This window comes from Mytilus trossulus, chromosome 7 (assembly GCF_036588685.1).
Source record: "Mytilus trossulus isolate FHL-02 chromosome 7, PNRI_Mtr1.1.1.hap1, whole genome shotgun sequence".
NCBI classification, from domain to species: domain Eukaryota; kingdom Metazoa; phylum Mollusca; class Bivalvia; order Mytilida; family Mytilidae; genus Mytilus; species Mytilus trossulus.
The window spans coordinates 38577586-38588300 of NC_086379.1; the positions used below are offsets into that span (position 1 = coordinate 38577586).

Sequence of the window (10715 nt, forward strand, 5' to 3'; positions counted from 1 at the left end):
GTATATTTATAAACTAACATTAATTGTATGAACGATATACATACACGAGTTCCGTGAAACTGGTCCGCCGTTCCATCTATAGGTTTGCCCCAAAGTCAGTGTAGCGATAAGTGAACACAGCAGGGGTCCAGTTTAGAGTTCCGTCAGTCTCAACATGTATGCAATCACACTTATTACTAGTCTTGACAATATCGATATAAAAACATTATCGATATAGAAACATTATCGATATAGAAACATTATCGATATAAAAACATTAACCGACATCAACAGTCTAAAGAAACCAGAAAAAAACACCTTTATACTTCAATCGTTTACCCATATGCTGATAGGGAAATTTTAAGTTCTGTTGTTTTCTCTATTTAAAATAGCTGGAAAAGAAACATAGAATAGTAAAAACAATTCACACATTACACATATAATTATATACGCATGATACCTTAAACAAAATGATGGAGGAAAGAAAGATAGATTTTTATGTTGTGTTTGTTTTGCAAAAATCTTGAATTTTGCCTCGTTTCTCAGTTTACGATTAGTTGCAACCTCCCGTTAATCTCTAGGTTCTCCCGTTACTCTCTAGGTCCTCTCGTTACTTTCTAGGTTCTCCCATTACTCTCTAGGTTCCTCGAAGTTCTTAATTGCAGACACAGCAGAGGCCATGTATGTTGATACTTTATATAGAAATACATTTCTTCATAGAAAAGTAGAAACTTTGCTTTGATGCATGGATATACAATGTATATGTCTCATCAACGCCTCTAAAGAAAAGTATACAGAGATCTATACATATTGTAGTGCTGCAGTTTTAAAGTTTTAAAATGAAAGCTACAGAAAAAAAATAGTGGAAAAATTGAGGTCACCCGTTCGATACATAGAGAATAATACATGGCAAAATCTGTATCATATGCCGTATCATTCCGAGGTTACATGAGAGTTGCTTTCTAATCCCTAGCACCTGGTTTACCGCCAGTTCTTCTTTTGTCTTGTTTTAAAACCTTTATAAGAACTGCTCCAATACTCACCTGGGTTACCTTACAATTTGCGTGCTGTTGTTGTAAAAATGTTTTGTTTATTGTACTTTTTTGTGTGTTTTGTATGGTACTTCTTATTTATAATTGCATTTCGTGTGCCAGAAAATATGAAAAATCTACGTTTGTGACGTCACATGCCTAACAATGAGGTCATTCAATAAATTGCGCCACGCCCGAATGACCGTTCATTTATGACCCATTTTTCGGAAAATATTTCTCGGGAAGCTTGCATAACTAAAACGGACTTTATATGAAAAAATTAAAAAAAAAACTAAAAACATTTTTTTAAGGGGTGTGATTAAGGGTGTGATAATTGGTATAATAAAGAGTGCGCATCAAAGTTGCGCGAAATGGATTACTAGTAAACAGCAAAATATTTATCAAATATTCAAAACTACTAAATATATGATAAATTCGTACATACATGTACGGAGTATATATCTCCTAATTGATACGTTATTACCGGGCTTGTATTTCCTATCATGATTTTCTGGATAGAAGGTTGCTCATGTTGCTGCTCACAAGGAAACCTTTAAACCAAGAGTTTCAAATGGCGAAGTTGAAATTATCGCTTCGTAAATTTTACGGACGACATCACGAGTTGGTTGACCGTTATGGAATATCAGTTTCACAGATGATGTCGGATTTATTCCTTATGTCGTAACTACAATCCCGTTCCGTTTTCACGAATATGACCTATCGAATCAAAATATTTACAGGATTTGTAATAACATGAGCAACACAACGGGTTCCACACGTGGAGAAGGATCTGCTTACACTTCCGGAGCACCTGAGATCAACCCCGCCTAGTTTTTGGTTGGGTTCGTGCTTCCAAGACTTTAGTCATTTAGTTTTCTACGTTGTGCTTGCTTACTATTAGTTCATCGCTTGTCTTTTTCGTTTTTAGCCAGGACATTGGTTTTCGATCTATGAGTTTAATGTCTATTTGATATCTTTCGCACTTTTATAAGGGACATCGTCATGAGTCGATTGACCATTATGAAATATCCGTGTTTAGGCGCTGACATGACTTTTAAACTTTCATAATTTATATAAAAAAGTAATGTTTTAACTGAAGTTGGCCTTAAAGTAAATTGACCAAAAGGACCTACAAAATTTGGTACAAAATATCTTAATCTATGCCAGTTCTTATACATGTACATCCTTGAATTTCACATAATACTATTCAGCTTTGAGCGGTCCTGATGGAGGATGAATCAGTTAAAGCACCTCGGACGTTTATAATATTCGTTACCACTGAATGAGACTCGATCGTCACCAACTATGTCCTTACTATGATCAATAGGACGGACACCCTTCCGGGGCACACGAGAACAACAACAAATGGAAGTTTTTAACGACCTTGACTGGCTATACAGCCCTTGCACGGTCGGTCACGAGAACAATTTTGTTTATGAATTATTTAGTAATTTCAATCGGCTGGAATATGAAGGTGTGAATTTATCGTCATTCGAAGTGGAATTTTTGTTATCTGTTATTCTGTAAACTACCACGAAAAAGGCTGCTATATAATGTTGCAATATTTTGACATCTTGGTTTCTTTGGTCTTCTTACTTTTTGCTTTGAACTTTTTTTTTTTTTGAGTGTCAGCGATGAGTTTAAGGTCCATAAACCGCGCGAGTCACATACAAAATTATCATTGATGATTTTGTCCAGAAACATTCTTTTCACGGAAACAATCAATCTCTTTTCTTCTTGACGATATTCATAAACAAATCTATATCTGTTATCGTAATACATTCAATTAGGCGAAGTGGCTTGGACATCCAAAGTGATTTCTAAAAGTTCTCTCAAATTGAACTATTTCCAATAATCATCATTAACGTGATCTTCGGTAATTGTTTTCATTTCATTTAATTTAGAAACGTGTTGAGAACTAATTGCATTTAAAATTATAGTTTTTCATACGATTCCTGTTATCAGCCATTTTCTTCATTGTCCTTGATTGAGTTTAATATCGTAGCAGCTACGTAGGCCGCTACGCCGTAGCTGTTATCAATAACAAGGGGGGGGGGGGGGGGGGTATGGATTTTTTTTCTGGACAAACTGTTTTTTTTCCGCCTTCGACAATTATTTTTTTTTTGGTGACAAGTCGCAAACAATTTATTTCTTTCAATTTTAGCATTACATATAGTGGCAGCTGATGGTGAAACAAACTATTTTTTTTTTCTTCAAAAACTGGAAACACACTTTTTTTTTCTCAAAAAAAATACATAGCCCCCCCCCCCCCCCCCCCCCGAAAATCAAATGGTTGCTGCCTAAATGATGCAAGTTATGGATGTATGTATTGACATTTTTAACTAATTGGTCAACTGTAGAATGTATATTGACTGGTTATGATATGTACTAATAATTTGGTATCTTGTATTGCACAGGTTAGATTCTCCGGAAAGTTATCAACAATTCTAATATAATTAAATCTGAATAAATCCATAAATGGAGGATTAAGATGTACGGCAGACTTGTATAAATCCCGAAAGAGTGATCACCAGAATATGTTTCATCAATAGTTTTTTTTTTATCAAAGTTCACCGGTGTGCTACTAAGACTCTTAGGAATTCCTTTTCTTCTCGTTTTCCGCACGTCACCAATTTGTTGAGTGCTATTTTGGCCTAATTTTTTTATTTTTTTCATAGGTTAATACTTTGAACGACTTTCTAGTTCAAGACTGTCGTTAGCGCTGGTTTAAGCACAATCTGTGCTACCTTTCAAAAACGGTTCAGTCTTTCGTTGAATAATAAGAACGATGGAGGATCAGTACACTATAGACGAAGTAATTTTACCAATATTATCATATTTCATGAAACAAAAAATTTGTTTATTTACAAACTGGAATTAGTTTAGAAAAAGGAAGATAATTTCTAGCAACCGCTGATAATTTCTCAAAAAGTACAGTTCTATGAATACAACATTTAAACAAATAATTGATAATCGGAAAATTGTATGGGTATTTTTCTGAACAAAAACTTACTTTATGGTAAACATTTATCAAGATAAAATATTATAAGTAGATTTCTCTAATTCTTACACGATTTATGCTTTTCCTAATATGTTGATTATTTTTATCTAATCAACGTGTGGTTCGTCTGATATCAGTTCTTCATTGGTCAATATTTAATTATGACGTCGAATTTTCTTGCTTATCTCTGAATTTCCTATTGTGACGGCGTGAATAAAGGCAACCATGCCTGATGACGTCACATATAAAGAACACATCTTTTTTGAAGATCATTTGAAAATAAGGAATAAACTAAGTTTGCCTGAGTTTTGATTAAAAATCACTCCACCAGCAAATGGATGTTCTTATTCCAGGCATAGATTACCTTAGCTGTATTTGACACGACTTTTTGGCTTTTTTGGCCTTCAATGCTCTTCAACTTTGTACTTGTTTTGGCTTTCAAACTTTTTTGAACTGATCGTCACTGATGATTCTTATGTAGACGAAACTCGTGCCTGGCGTTATAAAACTATAAGCCGTGTAACTTTAATAACTGTTTACACCACTGGGTCGATGTCACTGCTTGTTGATTTTTGTCCTCGAGGGTATCACCAACCAAGTAGTCAGCACCTCGGTGTTGACATGAATATCAATTATATGGGCATTATTTTAAAGTTACTGTTTGAAAACATATTAATTATTCGAAATACTAAGGATTTTCTTATCCCAGACATAGATTACTAGTACCTTAGATGTATTTGGCACAACTTTTTTGAAGTTTTGGTCCTCATTGCTCTTCAACTTGAAACCTCTTTTGGCTTTTAAACTATTTTGTTCTGAGCGTCACTAATGAGTCTTATGTAGACGAAATGCGCGTCTGGCGTATAAGTTATAAGCCTGGAACCTTTTATGACTATTAACACCACTGAATCGATGCCACTGCTGATTGACGTTTCGTCCACGAGCCCAGTAGTCAGCACTTTGGTGTTGACATGAATATCAATTATATGGTCATTATTGTAAATTTATTGTTTGAAAAAATATAATTTATTCGAAAAACTAAGGATTTTCATATCCCAGATAAAGATTATCATAGCTGCGTTTGGCACAACATTTTGGAATTTTTGATCTATAATGCTCTTCAACTTTGTACTTGTTTTGGATTTCAAACTGGTTTAATCTGAGTGTCGCTGATGAGTCTTATGTATTCAAAACACGCGCCTGGCGTATAACATTATAAGCCTGGTATCTTTGATAACTAGTGATACCATCTTTATTCACTTTCGACAGTTAAATTTTAAACATTAAAAACGCGTGCCTCGCGTTTTAAAATTGAAACTTAAACTGTAGAATATAGATTTATCGAACATTTAAAGTTCTGGGATTCTTCAAATATATGAAAACAAATGAATATATTGTAAATACTTCGATGGCTAAGTGTTACTATGAAGCATGTTTACATTTCTTTTTAAAGAAAGTATTGGGCTTAATTTGATCAACATCTGCAAAAATGCCGTTGCCTTTGAATTTTTGTCTTTCCGATCTATATATCTTTTCCATAAGCAGTGCTCTTAACTATCGCTAGAAATTCGACAAAAACACAACACAAGTAACGGAAGAAAAAGTTCACAAAAGTGTTCAGTGGGCATTCAGTATTAACATATTCTAAAAGAACAGTTTAATATGCCAAATAAAATTGAGAATGGAAATGGGGAATATGTCAAAGAGACAACAACCCGACAATAGAAAAAATCAACAGCAGAAGGTCGCCAACAGGTCTTCAATGTATCGAGAAATTCCCACACCCTGAGGCGTCCTTCAGCTGGCCCCTAGACAAATATATACTAGTTCAGTGATAATGATCGCCATACTAATTTCCAAATTGTACACAAGAAACTAAAATAAAATAATACAAGACTAACAAAGGCCAGAGGCTCCTGACTTGGGACAGACGCAAAAATGCGGCGGGTTTAAACAATTTAATGTCGTTCTGACAAAGTTGCATTAACAAATTATTAAGACAACTCTCGGTTTGAGTTCTCCTTTATGTGCGGTATTGTTGTTATTTTACTTTTTATATGACATATTATAAGAAAAACCAATTATCGTGCTATCGTCTTACTAGTTTACTACGTGTTCCATGTGTTTCTTTTGATTGTCTATTAAGGACACGATTGACAAACATCGGCACCAACACTCAAAAGTGTATTATCTTCCGAAGATTTCGATCAATATTACCCGAATGAAATATGGTTTTGCCGATTATACGTTACTGATTCGTATCAAATGTAAAAAAAACTTGCAAATAGTACGTACTAAATTTCATATATATCTATGAAGTGGTTCAATAATTTCCTTAACTTTCTAATCATCACAAAACGTGTCATTTGACCTAAAAGGAAGATAAACTTTGAATTCATTATTGACATAAATCATATAAAAGATTATATGTTTTACTGTGTACAATTTTAATTTGAACAGGTTGCGGAAGCATATATTTATCTTATATCTAATATTTTTTTTTTGCACAGAGTTTCCGTCAGTTTACTGAGGAGTCCACAATGCTTTGTTGGACGATATTCTATTTTGTTATTATTTATTGTTTTGTCGATGGATCTACAAGTTGTTTCAAAAATTTCTGTCACTGCAGTAAAAAATGTAATAATACGTCGTGTTTTTCATTAACGTTCATTCCAAATATACCAGTATATTCTTTTACGTTACAATTAAAATCGAATACCTTCTTACATCTGGACAGAAATACGTACATAATGTAACAGACATTAATATTGAACATTTATTATTGCGAGAAAATGATATTATAACCGTTGCCAATGAAACGTTTGAATTTCTGAATATCATGAAAGAACTGGAAATTTCATATGAAGAGAAATTAAACCAATAAACTCTTGGAACATCCCTTTGCAGCGTAAATTCGTCTATCATTGAATAATTGAAATTCGAAAACAATGGATGGGAAACTGTTCCGAAAACTCTTTTTAAGAATTTAGCTGTAGCTAATATTTCTACACTTTCGTTGGACTCGAACCATCTTCCTACTTTTGATGCAACTTCAATAGAGCTCTTTCATCAAGTGAAAAAGATCACATGTATAAATAATACAATTGAAAAGTTGTTTATCACGAACGGTTTACAGACAGTGGAAGAACTAGATATGACTTCGAATCACATCGTGCAGCTTCCGAACTTTTGTTTTTAAAAATAACTCAACTGCTGCTCCAAAACTTAAAAAGTTGATTTTAAATGATAATGCTATTCGATCGCTTACTAGATCTTTCATGTGTTTGAACAAATTGCGGGAATTAAAACTGGCTGTGCAATAATAGAATAAAGGAAATCGGGATTGATATATTTTTACCATTGACAAGCTTAAAAAGGCTTGCAGTAAATCATTTGAAACTGATAAAACTTGAAAGTCGTGCTTTCAATTGTGTTTCTTTGCAAAAGTTGGAGTTTATACAAGAGTACAAGAGATTTGACGCAAAATCAATTTTTAGATTTTTACCTAATCTCACTACCCTCCAAATGACAAGGAACTATTTGCCAAAAGACGAACATATTCTTCTTAAAATGTTTTCACCGTTGAACAATTTACAGAAATTAACATTGCAAAAAACATTGTTGTCTTCACTGCCAGACAATTTTTCCAAAACAAACCTTTTCTTCATACTTTAATGTTACAAAATGTACAAGGAAATAGCAAAAGTAGATGGAACTCATCTCTCAAAGTTTTAAACTTCAATGGTAATTCAATTAATCTCATCAATCAAACTTCATTTCCCGAAAGTATGTTAGCATCATTGGAAAGTTTAGACTTATCACTCAATCCGTTTTGGTGTATTTGCAATCATAAATGATTTGTGGATTATCTTCGTACTTCCAGATTATCATCAAAACTGAGAAATTGGCCAGGATACTATCAATGTGCTTTTCCAGAGAAACTTAAACGTGTTAAATTGATAAACTACATGCCAACAGACGAAAAGAGAGACGAAAGATACCAAAGAGACAGTCTAACTCATAAATCTAAAACAAACTGACAACGCCATGGTTAAAAATGAAAAAAAAGACAAACAGAAAAACAACAGTACACATGACACAACAAGGAAAACTAAAGAATAAACATCACGAACCCCACCAAAAACTAGGGGTGATCTCAGGTGCTTCGGAAGGGTAAGCAGATTCTGCTCCAAATGTGGCACACGTCGTGTTGCTTATGTGATTACAAATCCGTTAAATAGTCTAATTCGGTAGGTCACATTCATGAAAGGGAAGGGGATTGTAGTTACGACGTAAGGAACATATCCGATATCATTTGTGAAACGGTTGTTCCAGGAAACTTGCAATGAATCAGATCCTACCAACACCATCATTGCAGCTGTTTTATTAGGTACCTTTCCTGTAATTTTAATAGGAAGTGTGGCTTTGAAATGTCAAAACAATATTCGCAATGCGATATACCTTTATCGCCTCCGTCGACGTCGCCAGCGTAGATCGGTTCGCTCTGACTTACCGAAAACATACGAATTCGATGTATATGTTGTATACTGCGCGGATGATCGTAAATGGGTCCACTAGGTTCTTTTGAAACGCCTAGAAGATGAAGGATTGAAAGTTTGTATTCACTTTCGAGATTTCGAATTGGGCGAAGGTATTGTTGAAAACAATGAAAGGTTTATGAATAAAAGCTGGAAAATTGTTGTCATCATGTCAAATAACTTTGCTAAAAGTGAATGGTGCCAGTGGGAAGTTAACCTTGTCCAAGAAAGAAGACGCCGTCGAGGAAAAAAACGCGATGGTTTTGATAATGCTTAAGCAAATTAATTCAAAACATATGTCAAGTGCGCTTCGTACATTACTTTAAACAACGCCATATTTATCGTACACAAAGCGACTTGGAAAAAGATTATTTTGGACTGCTGTCATTGGCGGTGTTAACAAATCGTATAATGATTCTCTAGTTGCAGTTTCGTACATTGCATAATTTTTGACAGCTTACTTTTTAGTACGTTTATAATATTTTTTCTTGGACAACGTGTGTTAACAATTTATTTCACCAGGTTAGAACTGAATCTAGCTCTAGTGAACGGTCCCTGTAGTCTGTTTGTTATTTAGCGAAAATACAAGGTTGTTTTCTGCTTATGAATACAATCATATTAGATATTAGTTTTATTCATAGCTAATTTTATTTAAATCAACTCTGAAATAAACAAATATATATGTATCTATGGAACGCCACAATTATTCATGAAATCCATATATTATCTATCTTCAAAAATCTAAGGATTTTCTCATCCCAGGATTAGATCATATTAGCCTTATTTGGCACAACTTTTTAGAAATTTTGGTCCTCAATGCTTTGCAACTTTGTACGTGTTTGGCTTTATAACTATTTTGAACTGAGCGTCACTGATGAGTCTTATGTAGACGAAACGCTCGTCTGGCGTATTAAATTATAATCCTGGTACCTTAGATAACTATTGTAATAAAAGTATTGTTTCCGGAAATCTTTTCCGTTATCATTTTTGTAAATAAAAGTTGGGGTTAGCGTGTAATTTTTTTTAATGGCATAACATGAATTAAACCAGAGGATTAGAAACATCATAAGTTTGTATTTATCACATACTTTCGATCTAAAAAGTAGAGATGTTCCGAAATCCTGTATTGGCCAGACTAGAACTCGGCCGATACAGAACAGATATTGGCCGAGTTATTCTGTATTGGCCTACTTGACACTTTTGTATTGCATAGGCAGTTTTCATCACATAAAGTCTAATAATAGACTGCATAATTAATAATACAGAATGTTGCGAAATGTAAATAACATGAAAATTATAATATTGTTTGAATAAAAAGTAGTTATAATATATACATCTACATGGTATAAGTTTATATCAATTTCTAAATCAAAATCATGTACATTTATAGTTTTTTTCATGAAGGGAATGTTGTACAATGATAATTGACCACTGGTCAATGTCAAAGTGGACTGATGGATTAGTAGTGTAGTAGGTTAGAATGTATTTGTTGCGTAATCGAAACTACTAAGTATATCAATCAGATAACATAAAAATATAAAATACATTTCATCTGCAATCATAATTTGAGTGTCACAAGTTCATCAATTCGTAATGAACCCGAAATTGTGTTGTACTATCTAACTGCAAATGATTATGTTAGGTCGGATTTTAATCAAATTCAAATCCATACAATTTTTTGAATCATTTGTCAAAAATGTTGTTTTTATCATGCTTTTTTCCAAAATATAATAATAAGTATGGGTCACCTTACTTTTTTTTCACGCTACAGGTTTTACAAAATTGTCAAATTTTGTATAGATAATACATTGATAAATCCAATTTTCTGATATAAATTTAGATATAAGATAATTAACAGAAATGCAGAAAAAAATAGAATAGATAGGTGGACATTAAAAAAATGAACGACATGTTAAAATTATTATTATTATATTTAATAGTGTGCACTTCTGAAACGATAGACAATGCTATTTTCCTTTGCGACTCAAATTGTGCCACCTTACCTTTTCAACGGAAAGTTGATATGCACTACTGTACAGCACAGTTTCAACATGTATAATATTATGCCTCGAACTTCTAAAAATTTAAACTTACACTAAAGCTCTGTACTAACTGTACTTTTGGGTCTTCCTCAGAATTTATTTTTCAAAGCAAATATGTTTTTTT

The 10715-nt window shown here is 33.4% G+C and overlaps 1 pseudogene; it reads left to right on the plus strand.

Annotated features, from left to right (window-relative positions):
• The first annotated feature begins 3798 nt into the window (after positions 1 to 3798).
• On the plus strand, positions 3799 to 8995 carry LOC134726391 (toll-like receptor 1; annotated as a pseudogene).
• Positions 8996 to 10715: the final 1720 nt, after the last annotated feature.